Consider the following 14,971-nt stretch of genomic DNA (forward strand, 5'->3'; position numbering starts at 1 on the left):
GATTATTAACAGAAATAAGAGATCATAAGTGGGTGTAAATAGTCCCTTGTTATTCATAATTCACTTTCACATGCATCATCTCTTTGAACTTTCACAACAACTTTATGCAGCAGGAAAGGTAAGAGGCGATGTCCCCATTCTATAGAGAAGGGCCCTGGGAGGCTGAAGCTCAAACCGAACACCACACAGGCCAAACATCAAACCAAGCTCCTAATGCCAAATCCACTGTACTGTTCACACAAACGCAGTAAATCCACACTTTATGTTGCTTTTACAGTTTTTTTGTATCATAATATATCAGAGCCGAAAGATTCTTAATAACCACTGGAAACTAAAACCCAGAGTTAACATGCTCAAGATCATACATCATATTAGGACTATGTCCTCGGTCCTTTTACTCCCTCTCCCCACTATACTTCAATATAGGCCCCAGTAACAAGAAATATTTCTATAAAATCTAGTAATAAAAAATGCTTATGCTGTGTCCTCACTCATAAGTGAAAGTTGAACAATGAGAACACATGGATACAGGGAGGGGAACAATACATGCCAGGGCCTGTTGTGGGGCGTTGTGGGGTGGGGGGGCGAAGGTAGGGAACTTAGAGGATGGGTCAGTAGGTGCAGCAAACCACCATGGCACACCTATGTAACAAACCTGCATGATCTCCACATGTATCCTGGAACTTAAATTTTAAAAATTACACAAAGAAATAAAGTGGTGTTCATCTCAAAACAAAATGCATATGCTGTTCCCTTAAAAACAGTAGATGCTAGCTATTCCTATTTTTCCTTTAACACAAGCCTTTACTTCTAATAAAGCAGTAATGCTAATGTAGTAAGAGAAACAGGCACAGAAGGAGAGAATCAGTAGAGTTCCCTGCACACAGTAGGGGTTCAATAAATGTTTGCTGAATTGAATATAGTGAAATCAGTATGACCCACAGGGAAGAGAGAGAAAAAGAAGGTATTTTGCACGTACGCAGATGAAAATCCATGTACTCTATGTAAGACACTATGCTGGGAGGTTGGCATGAAGAAGACATTTGCCATGTTCCAAGCTGGTTTTCGACATCAACTTGAAGCTCCTCCTGTGTTAACATTGCACAGGCACAGAGAGAACACAGCAGGATGTGTGCTTCCAGGCAATCCCTTGGAAAGTGTTTGACCTTCCCTGAAGTTTTGACACTGTTTTCAGTATCACCTCGGGGTCATTTTTTTAAGTGAAAAAAAAATTCTAAAGAAAGAAAAAAGTATGCAAAGGAGGCAGAATTGTTCACAAAATCCTGGTGACAATACATTTACTGAAACCCGACGTCAAGAGGCATTCTCACACACTGTCACCGAAATGCTTTGTAACAGATTTTGCCTGATAGTGACTTCTGTCAATTTCTGTCTATTTTCATCCCTCTTCTGCAGCCACTGCTGGCTTCAACATATTTTGGTGTAGTTCTACAGCAAATGGAAATGTCATAGATTACCATTTTACATGTTAGTCCAGAAAGTGGACTAGCGATCATTATAATATATTGAGCACCTAAGTACTAATGATAATCTTGTTATAACAAAAATAACAGCCAACTCTTAGTGAGTATTTACTATGTGTTTGGTAAGCACTATGTGTGCATCGTTTTATTATATTTAGCCTTCACAGAACTATGATGTTTAACTTGTGTGAAGCTATATGACTATGTGGTGGCAAAGTCAAGTTCTAACTTCAAAGCCCATGTCCTTTGGCAGTACTCTCTAATTCATTATTGTACTCATTTGAACAACCACTAGGTATCTGGAATTGTGTAAGCTATTAAGATACAAAGAAATAAACCATGCTTTTAGGAAGCTCACAGTAACACAAGCAGCAGGATAGACCAAGGGTCTCAATGTTATGTGCTGAGTTAAAAACAGGGGTGATTGCTTTGGGTACGTCCAGGAAGGTCACCTCACCCAGTCTAGAAGGTAGCAAAGAATGCTTCCCAGAGGAAATGATACTTCCAATCATGAAGAGTAAATGTGTCAAATGATACAAGGCACAAAGGGCATTTTGCTCATGGTTGAAGGAGAAGGGACAGTGGGTATGGAGAGTAGAGACGTGGGAGAGCAGGGACATATTCAAGTGACTTCCAGGTAGTTCAGAATAGACAGAGCCCAGAGGAGAGGACCAGATAGTGAACAGAAAGAATACTAGAGAGGAATGAGATGGAAAAAACTGGGTACAAGCCAACAAGGGGCTTTTCTGCCATGTTAGGAAGTTTGGGATATCCTGTTTGCCACTGCAGCCCCTAAGGATTTGTAAGCAAATGTGCGATGTTCAATGGGAACATTACAGCCTACTTCCACTCCAATGCCCAGAGAGGAAAAGCAAGGCAGGGCACCTCCAGCCCCTCTCTTCAGAGAAAAGGGATTGATTTATCTTTTAGGTGAAATCAGAAAAAGAGCAAATTTGTATGGCTATTACAGACATGCTATAGGCTCTCTCAGCATCATTCTAGCCCCAGTTTTATGCTTTCTTATACTTCTGCATGGGAACCAGAAGTAACTATACAGTACTTTGGAGACACTAAGTAGACATACTTACATGAGGCTTAGAAGGCTATGTAAAAAGATAGAAGGTATATACTATATGCACAGAGAGTAACTTCCGGGCCAGTTCAGATGAAGATCCTTCTATCTGTTCCTAGCAGCAGTGTTGTGTCCACTCCAACAGTTCCATGATATGATTGACCATCTATCCAACATTCAAGTGTGGCTTTCAGGCCCCTCCTGGAATGCTGTAGACTACCCAACGCCCCTTAATAAATCCCTTTCAGCTTAAATGATGTCATCTGCAACTAAGAACCTAATTGACAAGTCAGAACAGCTCCTTCTCTTATGTCATTCAGAGCTTCTCACCTTAGAAGATCTTCCTTCACTGCTTTTCTGGAGCTATCCAGCTCAGACCAACTTAGGAAGGCTGAAGTAGCTGCACAACCTAAATTCTCCAATCAAATTTTAACAGAAGTAAGGTGCACGTTTTCATGTCTGTCAAACTCCAATATTAACTTCCCATTTGGTTTTTAACTCGGAGGAAGAAAGGGCATGTTTAAATTTCATCGCTTGAAATCCTACTTCCTAAAAAGAATAAGATCACACTGTGCTTTGGAAACAGAGAACAAGTTATAATCAGCCATGTGGCTAAAGCAAACCCAATTCCAGAGCCTGTCTGAAATAAGGAAAAGAATGCTTTCATGTTAATTAGAAAGTCAATGGGAGCCCATGGAGTGCAGAAACTTCAGCTAGGAGATGCAATCTGTTGATTACCAGGGGACCCTTTTGTAAGAGGTCACAATCAAAAACCTTCAGCTCACTTATATTATTTGCAGGGGGCTGATTTCCCCCCTTGACAGAGTTGTCCAAATACACCTGTTTCCAAACCATGTGGTCTCCACACCTGAACCTCTCAGAGCTGAAAATGAGAAATAAGAAAGAAATAAAAATTTTAAAAACTGAGTGGAGCAATAAAGGACTAGACAGCACATGAACTAAACTACAGAAAAATCAGCTAAGAAGCCCAAGGGTTTCTTGTCCCAGAGCCTCAAGTCATTATTGAACCAAATTCTCTTCCCTGCATCATTAAAACAAGAAGAGAAAGATTAAATATAAAGTTGTCTACACAACAGTAGGAGGTGGGGTGCAAAAGATGTAGGCAACTGCTGCCTTGCACTCCATCTTACAAGCAAACTGAGGGGACACCAGAATGATGAGAGTAGGCATGGCCGGGACTGCCACACTGTCCACTAACATCCATTCTTCCCACATTCCCAAAATAAAACCTCAATTCTAGCACAGGGTCATGCAGAATAAATACTATATTCCTTAGTCTCTCTTCTGTTAGAAATGGCCAGTCAATGGGTCCTGGCCCATAAGAATGTAAAAGAAAATTATGAGTGCAACTTCTGGTGATACACTTTAAAAAATGGGCTGGTCTTTGCCTGACTTTTCTTTCTTTCTGCCATCCAGTTAGAATAAGGATATGGTGACACACCATCATGGATCATGAAGATAGAAAGCAATGTCCTAGGGATGAAGGAGCAACAAGCTCGAGGAAACTTAGATCCTACACAACTTCACAGCTTAGAGCATCTGACGTAAACACTCAGACTTTTACAAGACTGAGAAATGTGTTTTCACCATTGTAAATACACTCTTAAGGTACTTTATTTAAGATCTCGGTTACATTTAGTTGATTAAATTAGGACCTATAACCTAATTAATTAAGATGACATGCAACCACTTCACCTATCCAGCAACCTCACTTTCCCAGAATATAGTTGTAAACAAAAAAGGAACTAAAAAGACACCTAAGCAGCCAAAGCTATACTTTCACTGGAAGCCAAAGCACTTTATTCATAGGAGTGGTACCCAAGCCAAAATTTGGTGGTTACTGACTCCTATCATATCCACATTTCCAATAATTATGGTTCCTGATATATTTGTCCACAGATAATACAAAGGTGAGTAGAAAGGCAAAAGGACCGCTTTTCTTTTCATTTGCTGTATATTTCGTGCGCAATATACAGGGTCATTTTTAAAGGCAGATAAACTGACATTACCAAGACCTAATAGCATAATCTGACAGTAAGGAGAGATGACAAAAGTATAGAACATAGATGTGAGAATTTTAAATCCACACATAGATAGGAGAATTTAAAATCCACACATTCATATGTCTGAAGCTACTCATACATATAGAGGCAAATATTCTCATGTCTCCAAATAGCCCTTAAGAATATTATTGATATAGCTCAGCACAATAATTGATATTTACAGTGTTTCAAGTAATACTCTTTTAAAAAGCAGAGAAGTATGTAATTCACTTATTATTTTTGGAACATTAGTCATCTTGAAACTTTGCTTATTTGAAACATCTTAGTCCATGTGATGCCACATACACAAATTATTTCCTATAATCTATTGTTAAGCAAAATACATTTGGATAGTCAGTGTTAGAACCATTTATTCTATACCTAAGCCCCTTTGGGCCTTGCCCTAGATGTGATGTCCTGGAGATGAATCACATACATCAGTACTGTCAAGTAACTCCTAGTCTAATTTGAACACACATAAATAAAGAAATCATTATAACACCAGACCATACTTCTAGGGAGGAAAAATCACACACCATGTAGATGAAAGAAAAAATGACTGTCTATAATGTAAAAGAAGCCTTTACAAAATAAGAAAAAGAATCACCCAAAGAAAAATGGGCAAAATGATTAATTACCACTTAAAAGCAAATCCAGATCTTTTCACGACAAATGTGAAAAGATGCTCCTCCTTGGCAGACATCAGGAAAGTACAAAGTAAAATAGTGATGATACATCACTTCTTACCTAACAAATTAGCAAAAGTAAAAGAGAATGATAATACATGTTGCTGCCAAGGATATGGGGAATATGTTACTTTATATACACTAATGGAAATGTAAATTATTATATTCTCTTTAGAAAACAATATGGCATCATCTATTAAAACGTTAAAAAGCACATACACTTCAGCTAAAAAATATTACTTTTGAGAATCTACCCATAAAAGTTAAATCATCCATTAAAAATAGTAAGTGTATAAGAATACTTATTTCAGCATTGTTTATAAAAATTAGTGAACAAAAGTCAATGCCTATCAGAAGGAAAATAATTGAAAAATCCATAGTATACATTTCATTAAATTTTAGACAACCATTGAAAATAATAACTTATATATATATACCCATTGACTCAAGGAGAGCTGGATGACAGGGAGAATAATTTTCCAGAGTGCTGTAAGCATCAAATGTAAAAATGTATATATGATATCATATTTAAACAAAAGAAAAAATCCCTGCCTCTGTATATATGTGTATGAGAATGTACATATGAGTAAACAATTATAGAAACTTAGAAGACACAAAGGCATCTGGATTGTTAGGTGAGTTTGTAAACAAGCAAAAAAGCTGTATTAAAAAAATAGGTATCCAGGATAAAAAGTAAACAGTCTACATAATAAGGCAGAATATGTATAATTATATCCACAACAAGGCAGAGTAAGTAAAATTATATCCATCTACATATGCTAGTAGTTATATGCCTAAAGAGATAAATGAAAGAATGGTACCAAATTATAGATAATGCAAATAACTAGAATTGGAGTGATTTTTACTAACTCTTATATCATTTTTTACTTTTTTATTTTTTATAATTAATTTGTATTATTTGTACAATTTGGGCAAAAAGTTGATAAAGTGATGAAAACAACCAATGTCACTGATGGTCATTATAGAGTGAAGTCAATTAAAAGAAGAGTTCATATGGGACATGGTACCTGACCTCAACTTTAAGAGACTGTTAGATCTGGAGGAGATTTGAAGAGGGAGAAAGTTCCAGGCAGGAAAAACTGCATAAGTAAAGGTAAGGAAGTAGAAATAAACATGGGGAATTAACCCTGGGATGGTTCACCCTCATATGAAGAAGCAGGGAAAAAAATAAACTGATGTCACATGATGAGAATCAAACCAAGCAGATAGGGAGTGGAAACGGTGACCATGATGATGCACGTACAAAAATGTGATTTTTAGAGTTAACCTTAACAAATGAAAACAGCTTTTCTTCAAATTCTACAAATTGAAAATATTTTGAGTTCTTAGGACTTTGTCCATGGTGACACCATGTGTTGTGCTCAGATGTAAACTTCAGCTTGGTAACATTTTCATTTTAAACCTCCTTCCTGTCACTTTCCAACTTGGCTGTAAATATTTGCTTAGAGAAAAAATGTCACTGAAGATCTGAGCTCAAGTTTCAAAAAAAAGGAAAAAAGTGGTCATTTTGAAATAAGAAGCTGTATTCCTCATTTTAACTAAACATACAGTCTCAATACCTATGGCTCAGAGCTCATTTTGGAAAAAAAATACTGTTTTTATTTATTAAAAGCCTATGAATACAAATGAATTCTTTATTTGGTATTCATCCTGCTTGAAGTCTGCCTGCTTTTTGAGATGGGAACCACATGTGCTTTGCCAGATAAATTGAAAGGTTGTCTGATGTCACTGTTTATCTTGTCCTCTGCAAAATGGTTGTTTTTTTAATTCCCAAGTGAAGAGCTATTAATTACATAGGATTCTTGTACTATTGCCAATGAAGAGCCTAAATGTCACCATGTAACGATTACTTCCTTGCCCAAACCAGCTAGTGTTATACAGTGGCCCAGGACAGTTTATTTCAGTCGAGAAACATTCTCTTCTATCTTTCACAAGGTGCCTTTTGCTCTCAAAGTGAGGGTTCAAATCACAAGGATCACAACTTTTCTATTCTGATCATTATATTACAAAACAAGACAGGTACTATTATTTCATTTCTAGGAATTGAAAAGGATATCCAGCACCACCAGGTAGCACTTCTGATGCCTGATAGTAGGATGGAAGAAAAACTCAGGCCCCTGAAATGCATATACAATGTCTTTTTATAAAATTATTCTTCTGAGCAAACGGTGGACAATAAAAAAAAAGAAAAGAAAAATTTCATCATTTCATGCTTTGCTGAATCTTAAGAGCAGCAACAAGGATCAGTGAATAAAAGAATCTGGAGAAAGAAAATGAGAACAGATGTTGAGACTAGACACACGATGTCCCAATCCCATCCCAGTCCTCTCACTTGTCATGTGACTCTAAGCACTCATTGAACCTCACTGAGCCTCAGTTCCCTTCTACGGAAACATGGGATTGTTTTTAGAATTGATGGAATAACATATGAAAAGTAACCATAGGCACAGGTATACAGTAAAAACAGTTGCTACAAAAGCATCAACAATGACAATGATGAGGGTTGTGGTGATGGTGATGATGGTTCTACTGCTGAGAAGCTCTAGGAACTTACACAGGTCCCAGAGTCTTATATAACCAAGTGGCAAAGGACATGGACTATTCATGCTCAAATCCCAGTTCTACTATTAAGCTGTGCCTCATATTCCTTATTTGTGGAATGTGAAGATGAAACAAGTTTATGTATCTAAAGTGTTTGGAACAACGGCTTGCACATAATAAATGTCCCTCTCTTTTAAATAAAAGAGTTAGACAAAAGCTTTTGCACATTCAAGCTCTATTATGTCACTTGGTCAGGATAATCAATTTAGAAGAATCATGAGTACTCAAAAGACCACAGTCTCTAGAGTCAGAAACACTTGAGTTTATATCCAAGCTCTGAAATGCACTAGCTTGTGCCTAGGACATGTCACTTAATGTCTCTGATCCCTGGTTTCCTTCTTTATTTATCAAAAACTCAGCAAATATCTTACTGATTTTTATTGCGTTAGGCATGTTCCATGTGAGAATAAACTGAGAATCATAACACTCTTCCTAGGATTGTTAGAAAGATGAAACAAGAGAATACAGGTAGTGTGCTCAACCCAGTGTCTGACATACAGCAAGCTCTCAGTAACTGAGAGTTGTAATTACACTACTACCCAGAGGCAGATGGTATCAAAGTCAAGCTCTGGAGGTTTCCAGTAACCACTGCTTCACTGACAAATTATTCCAACACCAAGGTTTTTAACCATGCCATCAGATTTTGCAGCACACAAACACAACTAGGAACTATGTCCGCAACTGTTTACCGAAGTATCAAGCAACAAACTCTGTCCATGGTTCTGATTCAAACAAGAGATGCAGAAGGAAAGAATTGGGGAAAGAATATCTCTTAATGAAACTGTCCCAGAAAACATGCACACTGCCAGTGCTGTCCCTAGACATGAGTGTCAGCAAAGCCTACCCCTCTCCAGGAAGCAGCTTCTGTCTGCCCCATTCAGTCACTGTACTAAAGTGAAAGCAGAAGGTAGCCTGCTCCTTGCTGGGATCAACTCTCAAATCTAAGGATACAGAATCAGCCCTAGACCCAATGACCTGAGTTCAACACCTTCCATTTCTTCCTGGCTCTAGGAACTTGGCCAGGTAGCATTAGCTTATCACATGTGCCTCTGTTTTTCATCTGCAAAAGAATAAGGAAAGCTAATTGGAAGGGCAACTGCGAAGATGTGGACTAAAGGGCTCTGTCGACTCTTAAGCTCTGAGAAAATATTGGGCATATGAAGCTGAATTAGATGACCTGCCTCTAGGTGCTCACAGACCCGCTAATAGAGTAGAGTGGGAAAAAAACAGAGGCACCAAAAAGAAGGAGATCTGGGTTTGATTCCACCTAGACGCTACTATTTGTTTTCTTTCTAACCTGACCAATTTTTGTAACCTCTTGGAGCCTAGCTCTCTTTAACTGTAAAATAAGGATTACAACACCAGTCACACTGGGCTTTTGTGAAGATCAAGTAAACAATTTGTAATGTAATTTAAAAAATAAACTCAACTAGCATTAGTGTTCTATTTATTTAAAAATAATCCCAACTACCTAGTTATTTAAGTATAAACCAAACTAGTCTCTGTTCATTGATTCCATGGTTGTTGGGCATATCCTGAACACAGAGTATTGGATTAGGTATGAAGAGGATGTACATGAATATATGTTGCAAGTTTCCTGAATATAATCTAGTTAGGAAAATATTATGTAAAATAAAGGAGCAATGCCAATGTTTAGTAATGTGTATTAAACATAGAAGGTAATTAGGTGGAGTGGGGGAAGGTGTCACTTTTTATTTTACACACTTCTATATCATTTGAATTTCTTTAAAAAGTGTGTATCAGTATTGGTAACAAAAAATGACTAAGAAAAATAACAAATAAGTTTAGAAGGTGTCAAAGATGTTAATCATTCATTAGAAGTTCTTAAAACAAATGTAGTCATTAACCATCAATCACATACTTTCATGCAGAGAATTGTGATATACCCTGAGATTGAATAGGGGAATGAGTCACTCCCTGCTTTGAAGGAAATTTCACTCTAGTGAGAGAGATGAACACATGGAGGCTTGTAACAAGCACTTCAAGAGAGCATTTAAAGAGTACTGAGGGAACACAAGCTTTCTGAGAGAAAGGGACCTCTGTGTGGATGTCACTTTTAAGATGGATCCTAATGCATGCACAGAGTCTACAACACAAAGGAATAGGAAGACATTCTGCAGACAGGGAGTAAAAGTAGCATCTGCAAAGGTATGAAAGATATATATGATGCACAGGTGTGGTATGAGTGTGTATGTGAGTGCACAGATGTGAGTGTGTGTGAGGTTGCATGTGATGTATGTGGGTAGGTGTAAATGAGTATGGTAGTGTGTAATGTAAATGTAATGCTGTGTATATGTGTTTGACAGAGTGTCTAATACTGTATATGTGTAGAATGCTGTATGTGATGCTGTGTGTATGTGGGGGGTGTTTGTATTTATGAATGTGTGAAAGTGTGTGTGGGGGTGTGAATGTAATGTGTGTGTATGTATGTGACAGTATGTGTGATTCTGTGTGAAGGTGTGTGTGAAGGTGTGTAGACGTGTCAGTGTGAGGGTAGTGTGTGTATGGTGTGAGGGTGTGTGTCTGTTGTGTGTCACAAGAACATGAGGAAGGAGCAAGAAGGCCAGATGGTGAAAGGCCTTGATGTCTACAGTCAGGAATTGGAAGAGTATGCATTGGGCAATAGGGAGCACCTGATGTTTTTGATCTGGGAGTAACACAATCAGAGCCATGTTCTAGAAAGGTGTATCGCACCTGTGGAAGGTCCCATAATGGAGACCAGGAGATGAGCTGGGAGGCTCTGAGGAGGGGCTGGAACCGGGGCAAGAAGGCTGGAGAGGAAAAAATCAATTGAAATTATTTTGTCATCACTGCTAGTTCCAGGTGGCATGTACGAGTGTTTACTATTCTTCGTTTTTCATTTCCCCCAAGATTAAATAAATAAATAATACATGATTTCAAAAGTTTTCTATTTGATGGAAAACAAGTCTCAAAAAAATAAAAAATAAAAAACACCTCCTCCAAAATTGTTGAGAAACCCAGCCTGTCCAAATGGAGTACCTAGCTTGACCCAAGCAAGAGCACACTCTCCAGGTGATAGGAAGCATGTGTGCTGAGCAAACAGCTCCCCTCCCAGCACCAACACCACACCAGCAACTGGAGTCTCCAGTTAGGTATGAATGGAGAAACAGTTAATGACTTTCTGTGGTACAATGTGTATTTCATAAATAGTTGTCTTATTATGTCAAAGCTAAGTTCCAGGCTACAAGCCTATGTGGATTGAGCCTTGGGCGATTTGAGGGTTTTGTTTTTTTTTTACATTTTTTCTAAGCCAGGTGGTAAGACTGGTCTTGCTCCCTCTTGGGGCATTATTTCCCTCCCTGCTTTTCCTCCCCTTCCTGCATTTCTTCCTTCTTCTGCTCACTCCTCTAGATCTCTGTCTCTGCTTCCTCTTTCCCACTGTCTGGTTGTATTTGAAGTCTTAAGCTATCTCTGCCTCTCTGTTTCTCAGCTCTGCCCCCACCCATCCACTCCTTCCTTTTTCTCTTCCCCTCTCTTCTTTCCTCTCTCCCTATATTCTTACCTTGCATCCCTTCCCACTATGTACTAAAGATTCTATTTTAGAAAAGGAGCAAGGCTTTTGCAAGAATCTGATTGACAAATGTGGTCACTATAAGGCAACTAGCTGAGTCCAGATTCAAGAAAAAAGAAATCTTGTCAAAGAGAGAGTGCTGCATGGTGGCCATTCATTTTGAGGGAGGCAGTTGAAGCCTGTGGCTCCCAGTTGTCCCTGCACACCAGTATCACCAGGCAGTCTTCCAGCTGGGAAATCCCTATTAGCCAATAAGCCCTGGCCAGCCCCCATTCCTTTCCACTGTGAGCGAGGTGGCACTGCTGCTGTCACATTGCATGTAGTGCTCAGCTACTCCTTCCGCTCAGCTCAGAAAAAGCCATAAAATTCAGAACCAGCTAACGTCAGCACTGCAGGGGATTTCAGAGATCTCTTGGTCCCACCCTTGTCAGGTCACTGGTGGAGAGGCTGGGGCCCCAGGTTGCTAAATGCCAGGGAGATCTATTATTAGAAAACCCAGACTTAGGACCTGTTGCAAAAATCCCTCTTCCCTGGGAACACCACTAGATTTTTGCCTTCAGAAAAGAAATGTACTATCTAGCATCCGAATGTATAAACAGATAGAAGAACCTTAAAATAGAGGCAGAAAAGGGTTCAAATGCACATGATGCATGTTTGAAATCCACTACATGTTCCCTGCAAGAAGGATTTGGACAGGGAAGTGTGTGGAAGACCGGTCTGCAGTGGTGGAGAGCTCTAAGCTCTGAAGACCTTTTTAATATGGCTGTATTGTAATACTGCAGTGCCAAACCCCGCCAGTCATTCCAAAAGCAAAAGGAAGCCCCGCTCCGCAGCAGAACTTCCCAGCCCTGAAAATAGATTGTCTTCCTTTCGCACCCATTTAATAAGTGCTTTATTTAACACGATCAGGGGGACTGTGCATCCTCTGAAGGCACAGTAAGGAACCTCGGTCTGCAACGATGTGATTCCTCGGACATGAAACTAAAATGCATTCATTGGAACTCAGCCTCCCAAAGCGGCAACAAAGCTACTAAAAGGCGATTATAAAGGCAAGAGCCCCTTTGAAAGAGAGGAGAGGAGGGGGCTTGGAAAGCAAGGGGACACACCTTTTCTGAGCTGTTCGAAACATGCTGCCCGCAAAGTCCGCCCCTACTGCGCTGCCAGGGGTTAATTTTCTCGGCAAAAAATTGGTACACACACACTCCTACTGCACCCTTACAACCTCCGCCACCACCATATATTTGAATCTATTTAATCTTAAATTCCCAGAAATTCCCTGGTCAGCCCTATCTTTTCGGAACAACCCCTCCACCTGGGCTGGATTCCCACCTCATCATCAGTGAAAGCCCAGAGACCCGGGCATAATTATTTTCCTACAAGGTTATGCCTAATTGGCCACTAACCTAATTGATTAATCATCTCATTTTTCAAAGCAGCATCAAAGAGCCAAGCTGAGAGGGCAGAAAACAAGCATGCGTCCGGATGGCGCGAGGGTTAAAATTACAGACTTCGTATAAGACCCCTGGCCAGCTTGCCTGGTTTCTAGATACAGAAGTGGACAGGGAATAAAACGTGGACTGAACGAGTAAATGCGCAAGACCACAGAAGGAATGAACCTGCCGGGAGCCTCGAAGCTGCCCAGCCAACCGGGAAGTCCAGTCGTCGACGCGAATGAAGTTACTTCCTAGAACCAGGAAGGGTTAACTGGCTGTGCGTCAACCCGGCCTCGGGTGGGGTGTCAGGGAGCAAGAGCCTCTGGTCCCCGTCTCTGGCAAGTTCGCGTGGGGTGGGGGGGTGTCTTCCCTGGTCGCCCTGGCGGTTCCGCCACAACTTGCGAGGCTCCGTGCGGCGGCCCTTGCCTGCGCCTTTGCGCGCCACCCAAAACTTTGCGCACACTGCATCCGCCGCCTGCCGGCTCTCCGCGTCGAGACGCGCGCAGCCAAGTACCGCGGGCAGCCCTCCGCAGCCGCCGCTGCCTGGCTTCTGGCTCCAGACTTTTCCCCAGCTGTCTCCACTTCCCACCTAGGAGGCTCCCTCGCGGCCGCGGGAGCGCGGCGCCGGACCCACAGTGGGTAGTGCAGGCGCGGCGTTGCAAACCACCACCTAGCCGGGTCCAGGCAGCGCCCACTGCACAGATGGGCCCCGGAAGCCGCCCCTACGCCGGCGCGCCCACCCCGAGCCTCCCACGCCGCGGCGGGCGGGCGCAACATCTTCTCCTACCTCCAGCTGCCGAGGACCACACTTTCTGCTCAGCCCTCTCGACTCATCCTCCGGCTGCAGCAGAGGGCGAGAGGGCTCCGCTTTTGTTCCCTGGGGCTGGCAGGTCCTTGTGGGGCCAGGGCGCGCGAAAGGTGCCGCGGAGCTGGGTATCCCGGAGAGGGGATGCTCACTCCCAGCAGCTCCGCTGACAGCAGTAGTGGCTGTGGCAGCAGAGGCAGCGGCAGCAACAGCAGCAGCAGTGGCGGCAGCAGCAGTAGAGATAGTGCCGGCTCTCTGCAGGCCACATCTTTCATACCTTATACATCACTACCGCATTCCCCCGAATAGGGGAGCCCCTCAGCATTCCGCCACCTAGCGCGGAATGCTATTGCCCGAAGTAGTGGCGCGGCCCCACCGACCTCGGGAGTGTGAACTCCGAGGGGGAAGGACCTCAGCACCCACTCGCAGACTCCCTTCTCTGCTACAGTCACAGTGAGGTCTACAACTTGCTGTCATTCTGCAGTGTTCACCGTCTGCATTTCTCAGTGTATGCTTCCCCAGGAAGTACGGACTTCAGGTTAAGCAAAAGTGATGTACTAGGGAGATCCCTCTCTGAGCTGCCTCTAGGGTCTTGGCCTGCACGTGCTTTTACACGGGCTCCTCCTTCTTGGGGTGTTCACAGGTGCAAGATTTTGCAGCAGCAGACACACACTCTCCTTCAGGTACATAAACCCCTGAGACATGTTATGCACACCCCACAATCAAGTGTGTGGGCACTGAAGCAGGCACACCAGGGTTTCAGTTGTAGCTGTGTGGTGTTAGCAAACGACCAAATGATTGAGCTTCCATTTCTTTGTCGGCAATATGGGAATCATGTCTCAGAATTGTGAGAATCACATGAAACAAGCACAGAGCTTGACACATGGTAAGTGATAGAAAATCATAAGAGTGTTCCTTCCTTCTTCCAATGCAGGTCTGCCCTTCCTTAGGTAATTATATGTCAGTAACAATTCACTTATCAATAAAAATTTTGTGTGCTTACTATGAGTCAATCTCTACTTTATGGAGAGGGGCAGAACATTCAAAAGAACACAACAAGCAATTTTTATTCTCTTGTAATTTGCTGTCTAGTAAGATGGAAAATAAAAAAGTAAAGCAGCAAGAAGCTTTTGAAGAGTAATGATCACTATTGACCAAAATTTAAATATATGGCAACATGTGATAGAAAATGACTGGGGTAGGACATCAAGCTGGGCATTTGAGAAAGAGCCCTGCAAGCACACGACAACTGA

The 14,971-nt window shown here is 41.4% G+C and overlaps 1 protein-coding gene across 4 annotated transcripts in view; it reads right to left on the reverse strand.

The window, feature by feature from the left end:
• Positions 1 to 13,998, reverse strand: part of DAB1 (DAB adaptor protein 1) — a 1,273,242-nt gene extending 1,259,244 nt beyond the window's left edge. For all 4 annotated transcript variants that reach the window (XM_078331967.1, XM_078331988.1, XM_035253001.3 and 1 more), the window contains exon 1: positions 13,701 to 13,998. The gene's annotated coding sequence lies outside the window, so the exon portion shown is untranslated. The remainder of the gene's footprint in view (positions 1 to 13,700) is intronic.
• Positions 13,999 to 14,971: the final 973 nt, after the last annotated feature.

Source organism: Callithrix jacchus, chromosome 7 (genome assembly GCF_049354715.1).
Source record: "Callithrix jacchus isolate 240 chromosome 7, calJac240_pri, whole genome shotgun sequence".
In the NCBI taxonomy this organism is placed as follows: Eukaryota; Metazoa; Chordata; class Mammalia; order Primates; family Cebidae; genus Callithrix; species Callithrix jacchus.